A 17,885-nucleotide genomic window follows, 5' to 3' on the forward strand; every position below is an offset into this window, starting at 1 on the left:
CTGCTCCTGTACCATGTGGTAGACTGACCAGGTGAATCAGGTGAAAGCTATGATCATGACAGTGTCGCCCAGTAAATCCACTTCAATCAATTGTAGATGAGGGGAAACAGGTTAAAGAATGGTTTTTGAAGCCAAGCAGGACATGGATTTGTGTAATGTGTGCATTCAGAGGGTGAATGGGCCAGACAAAGATTGAAGTGCCAGCACTGAGCAGGAGGTATGGTAGTAGGTGCCAGGCGCACCGGTTTGTGTCAGAGCGGCAACGCTGCTGGGTTTCACATGCGGGTTTCCCTGTGTATCAAGGTAGTCACCACCACGGACATCCGTAACCCGACCACAGCTGTGGGCATTAGGAGTCAACATGGTAACATCCTAATGGAAGCTTTTGACTCTAGTGAGTTCATGCCCGATTAATTGAGGCTATTTATAAGGTCAAAAGGGAGGTGCAGCTCGTTTAGGAAGGTGTTCTAATGTTGTTATCTCAGTGTAAATTCTTGAACTTCAAACGTTAGCTAGCTATTTAATCGTTAACGTTATCATAAATAAACACCGAATAGAAAGCTTGCTACAGAATATTACCGTTTCAATGTACTCCGCCTTGTTGTGCAAATTATCTCGCACAACTCCGCGATTGTAAAAATAAAATAATAATAATGTTGCAGAAAACGATTGATGTAGGTTATGTTTATCTGTTGTCAACCATCCTTCAGTACCGTGAATGGTTCAGACCATACTAACCAGGGCCGCTACATCATCGATGATGATGGCTTGGCATATGCTCACGTCGAAATATGTTCAATGAAAATAAAAATATGTGGAGTTAAAGTAACATCATTATTAGTAGTCGACGAAGGTAAGTGTTTTATTTTTGTTCGGGTGATTTAAATGTTTATTTTTTGTTCAGGTGATTAGTCATGTCTACGCATAGAATGTAGTGCCTAGATCAAACTAACCCGATTCGTAAAAATTCAACCAAAGTCAAAAAATGTCATCATTCAATTTAATTAAATTTAAAAACATACGGAAAGCATTATACCCAGCGTTATAGTGAATACCAGAAAAAACACAGCAATAGTAGCCAATATCGGCGATATTTATATTCGCCAGTGCTTTCATTTGACCTCCTTTTCTCCAGACGTGTTTGCAGCCACGCACCTGGTTGATCGGTATCTTCTCAATCGCATCTCCGTGTCCTGGCGAGTGTGTCCGCCAGCTCGCCCGGCCTTCTGCGAGGCTCTCGTCGGGGAACGTTGCGGTGAGCCTTGCCGCCGCCGGTCCTGTCAGCTTTGGTCATTCTCCTCCATTGCTGGCGCGGGCTGGGTGATGGATCATTCAAACCCAGGTCAAGTCTTTGAATAACATTGAACCCACTCGGGTCACGCTGCTGTGGCCTTGCTGTGCTGGTTTACTTTTTGTTGACCTACCAGTGCCTTTCCAATAAAATCGGTTAACTAGTATTGCTTCAAGCTGGTAGCTGCTACCCGCCAACCACCTGTGCGTGGAATATTTTATAGCTGGGTCGTTGCTAATTCAACGAGCTTTGTCTCTGAGAATCCTGGTTGGAATGTTAAAATATAAAACAACCGACTGTGTCTCGCGTTAGCCCTGCTTAAGTTAACAGCTATTTGCGTAATTGTGTAATCGTTTAGATACTCGGCGTAGTTGGAGTGCAATCAAAGATACTTTTATGTTCAAGTGATTCATCTGTGGTACGGTCAAGTACTGTACTGTTAACCTAGCGGCGCTAGCTAGCTAGTGCGTTATCAAGTGTGTGTAGATTGAGGTCGTTGACCTAATTCGTAAACCAAAGCAAATGTGAAGCCCATGGCATTATCAATGCTGGGTTGTGTGACTGGACGATACATGTGGCTTTCAACACCCTGCACTACATACAATGCGGTGGACATCTGTAGCATTGGTTAGCTAGCTCGCTTCTATTACCTCCTGAGCTTGAACTTCTGTAGCTGCTCGATGCATTATCTAACAGTGTTGTCAGTCAAACTGGCATCGACTCAAGCAGGAATGACCTCTCTCAGCCATCCTGTTTCCACTCCTTTCTCGCTTTCTTCTTCTTGTCTCTCTAGATCTCTAGCTCAGTGGGGTTGTTGTGTGCCGACAGTATGGAGACCTGCCCCCCTCACCATTAAGACCATTGGCGCGTCATGTACGTCCTCAAGCTCTACGACAAGATCAACCCAGAGAAGGTAAGGACAGTACGAGGCTCGTTTGAGGAGTAGGAATACCGAGGGGGTGTGATCATAAGTCCAAACAGTTGAGCTTTTCCAATGAAAACAAAGAGTTTCTATTGGACAAATTCCCTCTTGTTTCGTTCCCATCCTACAGTACGGTTCCGTTTGGTGTCTAGTGAATTACACCCCAGATATCTAGGATCAGTTTGCCTTTTCGGACAACATCAATCGCTCCTTATCCCGAGTGCAGCTGTGGACAGCAAGTCTCCTTTGAGGCCCAAAAGCACCTGGGCATGTTTTCATGAAGTATATTATATTTAGTGATAATTTCCGAGAAGAGATGCCTTTTTGAGAGGACATTATCGCCTTTATACATCAGGTTACCGACATATTCAAATAATAATGATTGACATATTTTCATCAAAAAAACTTTATTTTTATTAATTTATTCATACTATTTCATTCTTCTACAATATATAGTCCCGACACAAATCTAGGGTTGCTACCCAAGCCGGCTGGTCGTTCGTGCTATCGGTTCGGTTGCCAGAGACACGACCCAGTCGTTCAGTCTTTTTGTTCTGTATCTATGGAAGCGACCCAGTCGTTCAGTCTTTTTGTTCTGTATCTATGGACGCGACCCAGTCGTTCAGTATTTTTGTTCTGTATCTATGGACGCGACCCAGTCGTTCAGTATTTTTGTTCTGTATCTATGGATGTGACCAGATCGTCCGTTCTAATGTTCCATTGCCATACTGGCTGGTAACGTTCTTATCCCTTGCTTGCTAGCTAGCCAACTACTGGGTTAACTTAGTCATCGTCAAAAAGTGCAGCCAGAATAACAGCAAAGTAGCTGTGTTTGTTTAGCTGTTTTCTAGTGACATTTATTTAGATAAATCCATAACAATGAGCTAATGGGTGCGATTTCACCTGGCGTAGAAAATGTGTCGCTGGTCAGGACACTGTTGTTCAGAGGGAGCTAGCCAACAACACCACAGCTGACACAATCACTTCCAAACTGAAGCTGGAAAGACTGCAAATTAGCGCGTTTCGTTGACCTTTTTCAATTGACATTTCTTTGTATATATCCCATCAAAAATGATGCCCGCTGATTCATGATTTCGACTGGCTGAGAAACTCTGCCTCCCCTTTCTGTCTCGTCCACGGAACTCCCGACACGTTCATTACTAGTGGGACAGCTGGAGATGGAATTTGAATATTGCAACAATGTTGCAAATGTCGGAGAGACAGACAGCAAGGTTTATACAAATCTCTGTTGTTTAAAACTAAATGTTAGTCTAAAAGAAATGTGAGATAATGTCTAGATGCTTTTTTATAGTGGAGATCGTTTATAATTGCCTGGCTGGGCTGACGAGACAGTGGATTAAGTGCAGTCAGATAATAATAATAATATGCCATTTAGCAGACGCTTTTATCCAAAGCGACTTACAGTCATGCGTGATAAATTTTTGTGTATGGGTGGTCCCGGGGGAATCCAACCCACTACAAGATGGAACAGAGTAAATAGGCATTTTAACGTTATAGATTTGCTGGGTGGCAACTTGTGGAATAGACGTCGGCCGGAATGCGCTTTTAACCAATCAGCTTTCAGGTTAGACCCACCCGTTGTATAAATACAAAAGTATGTGGACACCCCCTTCAAATTAGTGGTGGATTCGTTATTTCAGCCACACCCGTTGCAGTTGACAGGTGTCTCAAAAATTGAGCACACAGCCACATGCAATCTCCATAGACAAACCCAACCTCCTCTGATCCATCAACCAGCCCCCTGTGTGTGTTCTAACCTCCTCTGATCCATCAACCAGCCCCCTGTGTGTGTTCTAACCTCCTCTGATCCATCAACCCAGCCCCCGTGTGTGTTCCGAACCTCCTCTGATCTATCAACCAGCCCCCTGTGTGTGTTCTAACCTCCTCTGATCCATCAACCAGCTCCCTGTGTGTGTTCTAACCTCCTCTGATCCATCAACCAGCCCCTGTGTGTGTTCCAACCTCCTCTGATCCATCAACCCAGCCCCCTGGGTGTGTTCCAACCTCCTCTGATCCATCCAACCAGCCCCCGTGTGTGTTCCAACCTCCCTCTGATCCATCAACCAGCCCCCGTGTTGTTCCAACCTCCTCTGATCCATCAACCAGCCCCCTGGGTGTGCTGTGTGTAATCTATATGTACCACCTGCCTCTATCCTCAGCTAGTGACGTCGGTCCACTTCCTGAAGGACCTGGGTTAGACAGCTTGGACCAGGTGGAGATCATCATGGCCATGGAGGATGAGTTTGGTGAGTCTCCTGGGGTTTTGTCTTGTCCATCTTTCTCTCTCCTGTCTGTCTGTTGGTCTGTCTCTCCCTGTCTGTCTGTTGGTCTGTCTCTCCCTGTCTGTCTGTTGGTCTGTCTCTCCTGTCTGTCTGTCTGTCGTCTCCCTGTCTGTCTGTTGGTCTGTCTGTCTCTCCCTGTCTGTCTGTTGGTCTGTCTCTCCCTGTCTGCTGTCTGTTGGTCTGTCTCTCCCTGTCTGTCTGTTGGTCTGTCTCTCCCTGTCTGTCTGTTGGTCTGTCTCTCCCTGTCTGTCTGTTGGTCTGTCTCTCCTGTCTGTCTGTTGGTCTGTCTCTCCTGTCTGTCTGTTGTGTCTGTCTCTCCCTGTCCTGTCTGTTGGTCTGTCTCTCCTGTCTGTCTGTTGGTCTGTCTCTCCCTGTCTGTCTGTTGGTCTGTCTCTCCCTGTCTGTCTGTTGGTCTGTCTGTCTCTCCCTGTCTGTCTGTTGGTCTGTCTGTCTCTCCCTGTCTGTCTGTTGGTCTGTCTCTCCCTGTCTGTCCGTTGGTCTGTCTGTCTCTCCTGTCTGTCTGTTGGTCTGTCTCTCCTGTCTGTCTGTTGGTCTGTCTCTCCCTGTCTGTCTGTTGGTCTGTCTCCCCCTGTCTGTCTGTCTGTTGCGTCTGTCGTCTCCCTGTCTGTCTGTCGGTCTCTGTCTGTCTCCCTGTCGGTCTGCTCTCCCTGTCTGTCTGTTGGTCTGTCTCTCCCTGTCTGTCTGTTGGTCTGTCTCCCCTGTCTGTCTGTCTGGTCTGTCTCTCCCGCTGTCTGTCCTCCCTGTCTGTTGGTCTGTCTCTCCCCGGCTGGTTGTCTGTCTGTCTGTTGGTCTGTCTCTCCCTGTTGGTCTGTCTGTCTGGGTCTGTGTCTGTTCTGTCTCTCCCTGTTGGTCTGTCTCTCCCTGTTGGTCTGTCTCTCCCTGTTGGTCTGTCTGTCTGTTGGTCTGTCTCTCCCTGTTGGTCTGTCTCTCCCTGTTGGTCTGTCTGTCTGTTGGTCTGTCTCTCCCTGTTGGTCTGTCTCTCCCTGTTGGTCTGTCTCTCCCTGTTGGTCTGTCTCTCCCTGTCGGTCTGTCTCTCCCTGTCGGTCTGTTGGTCTGTCTCTCCCTGTCTGTCTGTCTCTCCCTGTTGGTCTGTCTCTCCCTGTCTGTCTCTCCTGTTGGTCTGTCTCTCCCTGTTGGTCTGTCTCCTGTCGGTCTGGTCTGTGTCTCCTGGTCGGTCTCTGTTGGTCTGTCTCTCCTGTCGTCTGTTGGTCTGTCTCCTGCCTGTCTGTTGGTCTGTCTCTCCCGTCGTCTGTTTCCTGTCTGCTCCCTGTTGGTCTGTCTCTCCTGTCGGGTCCGTTGGTCTGTCTCTCCCGGTCTGTCTGCTGTCCCTGTTGGTCTGTCTCTCCCTGTCTGTCTGTTGGTCTGTCTCCCCTGTCTGTTCTGTTGGTCTGTCTCTCCCTGGTCTGTTCCTGTCTGGTCTGTCTCTCCCTGTCTGTCTGTTGGTCTGTCTCTCCCTGTCTGTCTGTTGTGTCTGTCTCTCCCTGTCTGTCTGTTGGTCTGTCTCTCCCTGTCTGTCTGTTGTTGTCTGTCTCTCCCTGTCTGTCTGTTGGTCTGTCTCTCCCTGTCTGTCTGTTGGTCTGTCTCTCTCCCTGTCTGTCTGTTGGTCTGTCTCTCTGCTCTGTCTGTCTGTTGGTCTGTCCTCTCCCTGTCTGTCCGTTGGTCTGTCTCTCCCTGTCTGTCTGTTGGTCTGTCTGTCTCCCTGTCTGTCTGTTGGTCTGTCTCTCCCTTTGTCTGTCTGTTGGTCTGTCTCTCCCTGTCTGTCCGTTGGTCTGTCTGTCTCTCCTGTCTGTCTGTTGGTCTGTCTCTCCCTGTCTGTCTGTCTGTGGTCTGTCTGTCTCTCCCTGTCTGTCTGTTGGTCTGTCTCTCCCTGTCTGTCTGTTGGTCTGTCCGTCTCTCCCTGTCTGTCTGTTGTTGTTGTCTGTCTGTCTCTCCCTGTTCTGTTGGTCTGTCTCTCCCTGTCTGTCTGTTGGTCTGTCTCTCCCTGTCCCGTTGGTCTGTCTGTCTCTCCCTGTCTGTCTGTTGGTCTGTCTCTCCTGTCTGTCTGTCTCTCCCTGTCTGTCTGTTGGTCTGTCTCTCCCTGTCTGTCTGTTGGTCTGTCTCTCCCTGTCTGTCTGTTGGTCTGTGCTCTCCCTGTCTGTCTGTTGGTCTGTCTCTCCTGTCTGTCTGTTGGTCTGTTCTCCCTGTTGGTCTGTCTCTCCCTGTCCTGTCTGTTGGTCTGTCTCTCCCTGTTGGTCTGTCTCTCCCTGTCTGTCTGTTGGTCTGTCTCTCCCTGTCTGTCTGTTGGTCTGTCTCTCCCTGTTGGTCTGTCTCTCCCTGTCTGTCTGTTGGTCTGTCTCTCCCTGTCTGTCTGTTGGTCTGTCTCTCCTGTCTGTCTGTTGGTCTGTCTCTCCCTGTCTGTCTGTTGGTCTGTCTCTCCCTGTCGGTCTGTTGGTCTGTCTCTCCCTGTCGGTCTGTCTCTCCCTGTTGGTCTGTCTCTCCCTGTTGGTCTGTCTCTCCCTGTTGGTCTGTCTGTCTGTCTGTTGGTCTGTCTCTCCCTGTTGGTCTGTCTCTCCCTGTTGGTCTGTCTCTCCCTGTCGGTCTGTCTCTCCCTGTCGGTCTGTCTCTCCCTGTCTGTCTGTTGGTCTGTCTCTCCCTGTCTGTCTGTTGGTCTGTCTCTCCCTGTCTGTCTGTTGGTCTGTCTCTCCCTGTCTGTCTGTTGGTCTGTCTCTCCCTGTCTGTCTGTTGGTCTGTCTCTCCCTGTCTGTCTGTCTGTCTGTCTCTCCCTGTCTGTCTGTTGGTCTGTCTCTCCCTGTCTGTCTGTTGGTCTGTCTCTCCCTGTCTGTCTGTTGGTCTGTCGGTCTCTCCCTGTCTGTCTGTTGGTCTGTCTCTCCCTGTCTGTCTGTTGGTCTGTCTGTCTCTCCCTGTCTGTCTGTTGGTCTGTTCTCCCTGTCTGTCCGTTGGTCTGTCTGTCTCTCCTGTCTGTCTGTTGGTCTGTCTCTCCCTGTCTGTCTGTCTGTTGGTCTGTCTGTCTCTCCCTGTCTGTCTGTTGGTCTGTCTCTCCCTGTCTGTCCGTTGGTCTGTCTGTCTCTCCCTGTCTGTCTGTTGGTCTGTCTCTCCCTGTCTGTCTGTTCTCTCCCTGTCTGTCTGTTGGTCTGTCTCTCCCCTGTCTGTCTGTTGGTCTGTCTCTCCCTGTCTGTCTGTCTGTTGGTCTGTCTGTCTCTCCCTGTCTGTCTGTTGGTCTGTCTCTCCCTGTCGGTCTGTCTCTCCCTGTCTGTCTGTTGGTCTGTCTCTCCCTGTCTGTCTGTTGGTCTGTCTCTCCCTGTCTGTCTGTTGGTCTGTCTCTCCCTGTCTGTCTGTTGGTCTGTCTCTCCCTGTCTGTCTGTTGGTCTGTCTCTCCCTGTTGGTCTGTCTCTCCCTGTCTGTCTGTTGGTCTGTCTCTCCCTGTTGGTCTGTTCTCTCCCTTGTCTGTCTGTTGGTCTGTCTCTCCCTGTCTGTCTGTTGGTCTGTCTCTCCCTGTTGGTCTGTCTCTCCCTGTCTGTCTCCCTGCTGGTCCACCAGTTGATTATAATAGAAATGTCCATTCAGACTAGTCGTTCTGTTTCCATGACATGAACTTAGATTTCTGGATGAACTATCCCCTTTTCCACTTCCTACCTACAGCCTATATACAACTATTGGTTAATACCGCTGGGTTAACGTGTGTGTGTGTGTGTGTGTGTGTTAACGTGTGTGTGTGTGTGTGTGTGTGTGTTCCTGCTACAGGGTTTGAGATCCCAGACGCGGAGGCAGAGAAGCTGATGTCTCCTCAGGATATCGTCCAGTACATCGCCGACAAGAAGGACGTGTATGAATAGAACCAAGCTAGGATTACTAGCGCACTCAGAGTGAGTGTCCACTCTGCCTTTTCCCCTGTCGTTGAAAAGGGAGAAGTGTAACACTTTCGCTCACCATAAAATAAAAACATTATTTTATTTAAACAACTATTAAAAGCTTTGTGTTTCGGCCTTCATCAGAACCATGTCATTAGTCTCCAATGACGTGTATATATATCCTGAATTGCTGATGCTATGTTTTGACCATGAAGACACTTTGAAGCCAGCGGTGCCATATTGCCACTCCTCAGTAGAAGCAGTCCTCCGTAGGAATGAATGGAATTCTACAGTATTTCATTTGAAATGTTTTGTATTTCTGCATTTAAATATTTTTTTTTTTTTTTTTTTGTAACGAGGACAGTAACATTAGTACTTTCCCCCCAAAAAATTATACTTTAAGGAAAATATTTTGTTCATTTGTTTAGCGCACATAGTAGAATTTAAAAGTAATTCATTAAGGCGTCTGTAATACAATTAAAATGTAAGACATTACAGTAAATGCATTTCTATAACTTCCAAAGTGTTTGTTTTTTTATGATGTGGGAGGGCCAAGATGTAGAGCGGTGGCGCTTCAACACAGCGCCCCCTATCAGTCTGTAGCTCAGCTGGTAGAGCATGGCGCTTGTAACGCCAAGGTAGTGGGTTCGATCCCCGGGACCACCCATACACAAAAATGTATGCACGCATGACTGTAAAGTCGCTTGGATAAAAGCGTCTGCTAAATGGCATATTATTATTATTATTACTGCAGTAGTTCCCAAAACTCTGTGGCGCGCCCCCTAGAGGGGGAGGTAGGGAGGTGCGGGCCTCAGTCAGGCTTTCAACTTACTCCTGAGTGTCCAGATCAACTTGCCCGTGTCAGCTAACATTTCTTTGGCTTAGGTTTTTGTAGCCCATAGGTTTTGCTGTAATGTTTCGAGTCAAATCACGTGAATACACATCTCAGACGTGACAAAACGTGTATATAGGATTACAAGAAAATGATCTTTTAAACCGGAAACATTTTCTCTCCGCCAACAAAGAGGGGTGTGAACAGTTTGTCATGAACAGTGCTTGTGGCCCATAGAAATAGGGATGTAGCTCAGTTGATAGAGCATGGCGTTTGCAACGCCTGGGTTGTGGGTTCGTTTCCCACAGGGGGTATGAAAAAAAAATGCACTAACTGTAAGTCGCTCTGGATAAGAGCGTCTGCTAAATGACTAAAATGTAAAAAAATAGACCTGGCTTAGGGGGATGTTCCCCCTGCTGGAAGGGGCCTGAGTGAAACAGTTAGGGAACCCCTCTCTAGTGTATATACATAAATCAGTTAGCCTCCCCCGTGTCATTACCGTTTCAGACGGAAATCAATCCAACACAGCTTAGTGACCTGCGCGCAGTGATGGACTTTTAAAAAGGCAGTTTCCACAGACGTTTCGCAGAAATCACGTTCGCCGTAAACGCTGCAGATGTTGCCTCGAGCAGAAATGACCTGCAACAGTGCACAGGCGGTTTCCTCTGGGGTAGTTAATCAACTGCAGTGCACAGGCGGTTTTCTCCGGGGTAGTCAGTCAACCCGCAGTGCACAGGCGGTTTTCTCCGGAGTAGTCAGTCAACCGCAGTGCACAGGCGGTTTTCTCGGGTAGTCAGTCAACCGCAGTGCACAGGCGGTTTCCTCTGGGGTAGTCAGTCAGCCGCAGTGCCAGGCGGTTTCCTCCCGGGGTCGTTTGAATCCCTGCCTTTTATTAACTGGTCTAAAACATAGAATCAGCTTCTACTTCATCACATTAAAAACCACGTTTATTAAATGAAGATGTTCCTGCAGATCTGTGTTTACTGAGGCGGAACTTCCTGCTTGTTGTTCCTGTGTTTACTGAGGTGGAACTTCCTGTTTCTGCTCCTCACAGGAAGTCCTGATGATGCCGACTGGCTGGGCTGGGCTGGGCAGCGTCTTGCCCTCCATCCAATCACACTTCTCTTCCTCCTGTTCTCTCTGTGGCATCAGATGCCTTGTCTTGTGTGTTCCGCTGTATTTAATGAAAATGTGTTTTCTCCGGAGCTTGGGGAGATGGAAAAACAATAAAGATCACTTTGTGGTTGGACTCTTGTTGTACAGCGCCACCTTGAGGTTCATGGAGTTCCCTCAGTCACCCCTAAAGCCCAACGGATGGGTAAGGGGTCAGAAATATTTACATTTTAGTCATTTAGCAGACTTACAGTTAGTGAATGGGGGAAAGACTCCTGGGTCTGTCTCAACGAGGCTCTCAATACTGTATGTCTCAAAGGGGCAGTGCAAAAAAAAAATATGAATTTTCCTGCGTTTTACGATAAAGCTGCAATATATAACTTTTTGGGTGAGCCAAAAACAAATTCACATAGAAATATGAGTTATAGATGGTCATTGAACGCAAGTCTAAGAAGCGGTAGATCTGTTCTATTTATATGCTTCCCATTCTTAAATTTTTTTCGGGTTATGGACAATATACTTCACAGTGATTTAGATGGTACAATGATTCTCTACACTATACTTGCTTGTTTTTGTCACATACACTGAAATTAGGCGTACTAATAGAATTTTAGCAACCAGGAAATGCTGGAGTGATTTCTGAAGAGTATATCTTTAAGAACACCTTCCTAATATTGAGTCTCCCCCATCGATGATGTAGTGCCCTGCTAGTATGGTCTGAAAATCCATTCACGATACTGAAGGGAGCGGTTGACAGCAGAGCAACACAATCTACATCAACTCGTTTTCTGTACAACATTATTGTTATTTTATTTTTTACAATCATGGAGTTGTGTGAGATACTGTACAACAAGGCGGAGTACATTGAAACGGTAATCTTCTGTAGCAAGCTTCTATTCGGTGTTTATTTGGCTTGATAACGTTAACGATTAGCTAGCTAGCTAACGTTTAGTTCGTTGAATTTACACTGAGTATACCAAACATTACGAACACCTTCCTAAAATTGAGTTGCACCCCCCCACTTTTGACCTTATAACAGCCTCAATTCGTCGAGGCATGAACTCTACTAGAGTCAAAAGCCTTCCACAGGGATGCTGGCCCATGTTGACTCCAATGCTTCCCACAGTTGTGTCAAGTTGGCTGGATGTCCTTTGGGTGGTGGACCATTCTTGATACACAGGGGAAACTGTTGAGCGTGAAAAACCCAGCAGCGTTGCAGTTCTTGAAACAAACCGGTGCGCCTGGCACCTACTACCATACCCCGTTCAAAGGCACAAATCTTTTGTCTTGCCCATTCACCCTCTGAATGGCACACATACACAATCCATGTCTCAAGGCTCAAAAACCCTTCAAGCCTCGATTATGTCACCAGAATACGACCCTCAATATTTATTGGAAAGGAGCATCAAGCTCATCACCGTGCACTTTCACTACCCTGTGAAGTTCATAACTTAGTTCATCTGTAGCCCGATAAACTGCATGGTTTCCCAACGAGTCGTAGTGGAAAAAAACACACACCATATAATCTCGTGACTCCAAAGTTTACTTAGAAATTAAAGGTTAGAACACTGCCTTTTATCACGGTTATGTTTAGACAAAACATATCCCACCATGCCCGAGCGAACAAATGATCTGTCGGCGTTTATAAAATGTGCACGAAACTTCCTGTTTCCATCACTGCTGTTGTGATTAGTATTATTTTATTTTTTTATTCGGTATGACTTTACGCGCATAAAAACTGTGGATGGAAACGTGGTCAGTAAGGTACTTTAATTTATCCAGAAATGATTTGATGTTACGATTTTTTTTTAAAGGCTGTATTGGACCTTTATGAACAACTGGACCCCTAGACCCTATGCCAGGGCGATTTCGAAAAATTCAACGGAAGCCCGTCCCGATTTTCTTACCTTGAATGGTTTTCCCACCGCTGCCCTAAGCACTTGTGGAGATCAGAGAATGTATCAGGTGTTCCTTTTCCTATGGAGATATTTACGTCATTTACGTCATATCCAGAGCGACTTACAAATTGGGAGATATGAGAGGATTTGTCAGGTGTAATCAACATGGTAATTAGCTAGGTGGAAGTTTCACCATTTTACATCACATTTTAGTCATTTAGCAGATGCTGTTATCCAGAGGGACTTACAGGAGCAATTAGGGTTAAGTGCATTGCTCAAGGGCACATCGACAGATTTTTTCTTCTTCTTCACGTAGTCGGGGCTCGGGGATTCGAACCAGCAACCTTTCAGTTACTGGCACAACGCTCTTAACCACTAAGCTACCTGCCGCCCCTACCGTGTTGGCTTTACACCTCTCAAATCCCAACGAGTGTGTAGGGCTTGATTTACACGTAGCTGGCCAGAGAAATGAACAGACAACAACAAACATCGGTTAAATCACGGTTAGTCTTTTTATTGAGGGTTGTACCCAAGTTATACAGCTTTGTGTTCCGACGCTACGGCCAGAAGGTTACAAACAGTTTATCAATCTGTCTAGCGCTTGGTTGGGTTGGTCGGTCGGTTGGTCTCAGTCCTGGAGACTGTCCACCCACCTAACAACTCTACACCTTTAGTACACATTCTCTTAAGAGCACGAAAATCATCCAAAAAAAAAAAAAAATATGAAAATAAACAACATCAACCAAGCAAACAGAGGAACAAATAATAATCATGAAATAAAAACAAATGACAACAGAACAACAGCATCATCGTCATGGTGATGATGGGAGGAGACAATGGATGTCAGTGGGAGGAGACACTGGCAGTTTCTACCTTGGTTAACGTTTAACATCAGGCCTCTGTGTTACCAAATAAGGATTGTCCTTCAGAAAAGTGCGGTTCCCCAAGAAGACAAGATAATACTAAAAAAGACCCTGAAACCACCCACGGCCCTCCCGCCAGGGAAGACACGACGCCTAAAACACCTCCTGCACTGTCCCTTTCAGTTGGTAACTTTAAATAGTTTTTTATTATTATTATCAATATTGGTTTGGTTTTTTCTATACATTTGTTTCAACAGTTTCATATTATGTGTCCAGGTGAATAATATACTATATCTCCAAGGCTTGAGACTTCTAGATGATACAATTTCTAAGTGATAGAAATCGCTCTATAAAAACCAGCAGTACAATCTGTGTTTTTCCCCACCAGTCCTGTCTTAGTGTCCCGACAGGAACCAGTGAAAAGGGACTTCAATCTAACCTCCTGCTCCAGCTATCGCCCCCTGTGGCTGGTTGGTTGGCTAGTAGGTAGAGAAGTTTCAATGATGGCACACGTTTTTATTTTTTATTTTTTTTAGGAATAATAATGAGACCCCTGAACGTGGCACCCCCTAGTCCCTACGTAGGACCCATCACCGTCTATTGAGACTCTGGCCAGAAGCAGTGCACTACGGAGGAGACAGGATGCCGTTCGGGACACTGCTCACGTCTTTGACTGCGGGGACTGGGCTTTAGGTTTAAAAACAAGCCAACAGGATGGACATGGAAGGCTGGATAACACCATTGCATAGTCTCTTTGAGCACCCCATACCCCCACTAACCCTCCTAACCGTTACCCCCCTAACTCCCAGGTCTTTGTGCTGTGCTGGTAACAGACTAAAGCTTTTCATGTACATGACTAAACGAGAGAGACGGCCCGATCCCTCCCAGTTCAGCAATATCTACTAACCCCCCTCTCTCTCTCTCTCTCTCTCTCTCTTTCTCGAGCCTTATCGTTAACCGGTTGGGGAGGAACCATGTTTAATACACATCACGGCTTAGGTAGAAGACTTTGATCACAGGATACTAGGTCAAGAGAAAACAGATCCAGGGGTAGATAGGAGGCCAGAGCCCCGTCCCCCAGGCCAGGGCCCCGTCCCCCCGTCCCCATGGTGGACACACTACTAGGCAGCTGTGGGGATTGTACATTGCTCATGGTTGAACTTTCTTCTTCTTTAAATTCCTGGACTTCCTTTTTGCAAAAAAAATAATAATAAAAAAAAAATAGGACATTTCAAGCATAAACATTGTCCAGCTTTTCCACCACCACGCCTCCCTCCCCAACCCGTTCCTCCCTCTCTCCCTTCCTCTTTGATTTGGCATGACAGTGTGACTGGCTTTTCCACCACCACCACCACGCCTCCCTCCCCAACCCGTTCCTCCCTCTCTCCCTTCCTCTTTGATTTGGCATGACAGTGTGACTGGCTTTTACACCACCACCACCACCACCACCACGCCTCCCTCCCCAACCCGTTCCTCCCTCTCTCCCTTCCTCTTTGATTTGGCATGACAGTGTGACTGGCTTTTCCACCACCACCACCACGCCTCCCTCCCCAACCCGTTCCTCCCTCTCTCCCTTCCTCTTTGATTTGGCATGACAGTGTGACTGAGTAGTAGCAGTGGGTAGGGACTTACTGCTACACTGGGATTAAGCTAAAACACCAAAACAGAGGAGACGAACGAGGTTGGACAGACGCAAAATCAGACAGACGGCTCTGTCCCCATTGTCTGTCCATATCCACTCCACAGACAGACTTAACACCCAGCGGTAACTGATCAGAGGGGGTTTTTGGGTCAGACACCGATCCCTTTCTCCCCTAACGGTTAAGGTTAGGGTGTAGGGAGCAGCGCTGATCCTGGATCTGTGTTAAGGGGGAGACTTGTACCCAGAGAAAGGTTTTCCCTGAACAGCCTTGAAGAACCAAATCAGAATCAGAACCCTTTCCTGAGTCAGGCTGAGAGCCAAATCAGAACCCTTTCCTGAGTCAGGCTGAGAGCAAATCAGAACCCTTTCCTGAGTCAGGCTGAGAGCCAAATCAGAACCCTTTCCTGAGTCAGGCTGAGAGCCAAATCAGAACCCTTTCCTGAGTCAGGCTGAGAGCCAAATCAGAACCCTTTCCTGAGTCAGGCTGAGAGCCAAATCATAACCCTTTCCTGAGTCAGGCTGAGAGCCAAATCAGAACCCTTTCCTGAGTCAGGCTGAGAGCCAAATCAGAACCCTTTCCTGAGTCAGGCTGAGAGCCAATCAGAACCCTTTCCTGAGTCAGGCTGAGAGCCAAATCAGAACCCTTTCCTGAGTCAGGCTGAGAGCCAAATCAGAACCCTTTCCTGAGTCAGGCTGAGAGCCAAATCAGAACCCTTTCCTGAGTCAGGCTGAGTGCCAAATCAGAACCCTTTCCTGAGTCAGGCTGAGTGCCAAATCAGAACCCTTTCCTGAGTCAGGCTGAGAGGCGGGTCTCTGACAACAACAACTAGCTCCGTGCTAGCGGGCGGTCATGCTACCCTGACAGGCAGGCAGCTCATCCCACAGACAGTGCCCTCTGCTGGGGTTAGCTCAGCACCGAGACACCCCTCATACCACCACACTACCAGCCTGTTCCACCCTGTCAGAGCACAACACTACCACTCCCTCTACAGCATGGGCCAAACGCCAGATTACAGCCCCATCCGGAGAGACAGACAGACACACCATGGGCCAAACGCCAGATTACAGCCCCATCCGGAGAGACAGACAGACACACCATGGGCCAAACGCCAGATTACAGCCCCATCCGGAGAGACAGACAGACACACCATGGGCCAAACGCCAGATTACAGCCCCATCCGGAGAGACAGACAGACACACCATGGGCCAAACGCCAGATTACAGCCCCATCCGGAGAGACAGACCATGGGCCAAACGCCAGATTACAGCCCCATCCGGAGAGACAGACCATGGGCCAAACGCCAGATTACAACCCCATCCGGAGAGACAGACAGACACACCATGGGCCAAACGCCAGATTACAGCCCCATCCGGAGAGACAGACAGACACACCATGGGCCAAACGCCAGATTACAGCCCCATCCGGAGAGACAGACAGACAGACAAGACTCCCTCCTGGTCTACGTCAGTCCTTCCCCCAGTCTGTCTTTAAATAATCCAAGTGCAAATCCAAAACTCCTCAGTTCAGCGTCTCAATAAAGTTATTATTCACACCAAAAAAAAAAAAAAAAAAAAACCTGCTTCCGATGTTAGTGCAACATTTTGTTAAACAAAAAGTGAGATAAGCAAGATCTGGAATGAAATAAACAAATCTTTTTTGATTGAATTATATTTGGTAGAGCGGTCGTTACTAAAAATGGTTCAATACTGGCACAACACTAGCAGGTCATAGCAGGTAATACTCAATGGTCTGTACTCTAAAATGCTTTAAGTCATTCGGATACAGTCAAGGAACTCAACTTAAAAAACACACACAACTAGCAAACTCTACTAGTCAAATAGAAACTACTCGAGAGAAACAACAGCTTTTTTTTTTTAAAGACACTAAATAAATGTAAAGTAAAATAAATGAAGGTCCATGGCTTTGCCTAATGCTGAGCGCTCCCTAGTTGAAGCTTTCACACATTGTGCATCATCACCATAACTAAAACAATCAATATTGTAAATAGTCGGTAAATATATGTCAATTATTCAGATGAGTTGTTTACTTCCACCAAATAGGTTACATTCCCCCGTCCCCCCTTTCAGCGATGGCAGACAGCGCCATCTAGAGGTATGAAGCAGCCAAACACCCCCCACCCTGATTCACCAGGACCTATTCTAAAAAATGGCTGCCTGCTCCCCTACACACTGCCCCCTGTACGAGGCCTCCGGCCTTCAGTGGCGCACTAGAGGACAGAGTGGCGTTTGAGCCAGTCCCCTGGAGAGGAGCTTCAGACAGACACAGGCTAACTGTGACCATTACAATCATGTTCTATTGTAAACAAGACAGGTAGAAAGCCACTGGACTTGCTGCATCTTTCTCTTTTTATGAAACAAGTACAAGCAAGGCAATGAAATGTGGACGACTTTTGCACTGTTCAAATATTATCAACCAAAGAAAAAACACATTATTATATATATATATATATTTTTTTTTTACAGAGGTTTTTTTCTTCAACACCATCTGTGGCAATGAGAGATTGAAACAAGGTCATATCATCACCATCACATTATTAATTTCTGGAGACATTTTTGAAAACATTTTGACGTGGTGACATGGACAGAACTAGCCCGTCTGTAGGCCTTTGTGGCTGGCTATAGTATGCATAGATACAGGATCAGCTTTATGGTTCAGTCCCACACACACAGACCTACTGACATCACACACACACACACACAGACGTTACACACACACACACAGACCCACTGACGTCACACACACCCACTGACGTCACACACACACACACCCACTGACGTCACACACACAGACCCACACAGACGTTACACACACACACACAGACCCACTGACGTCACACACACCCACTGACGTACACACACACACACCCACTGACGTCACACACACAGACCCACACAGACGTTACACACACACACACACACACACACACACACTGACGTCACACACACACACACCCACTGACGTCACACACAGACCCACACAGACGTTACACACACACACACACACACACCCACTGACGTCACACACACACACAAACCCAGACCACTGGGAGGACAGTGGCGTGGAGGAGAGGAGGAAGTGTTCTGATTCTCCAGCCCACCTCTGAGCCCCTCCTCTACAGACAGCATATTGG

At 47.2% G+C, this 17,885-nt stretch overlaps 1 pseudogene; it reads left to right on the plus strand.

The window, feature by feature from the left end:
- The first annotated feature begins 1,147 nt into the window (after positions 1-1,147).
- On the plus strand, positions 1,148-10,466 carry LOC123488257 (annotated as a pseudogene).
- Positions 10,467-17,885: the final 7,419 nt, after the last annotated feature.

This window comes from Coregonus clupeaformis, unplaced genomic scaffold (genome assembly GCF_020615455.1).
Source record: "Coregonus clupeaformis isolate EN_2021a unplaced genomic scaffold, ASM2061545v1 scaf2100, whole genome shotgun sequence".
NCBI classification, from domain to species: domain Eukaryota; kingdom Metazoa; phylum Chordata; class Actinopteri; order Salmoniformes; family Salmonidae; genus Coregonus; species Coregonus clupeaformis.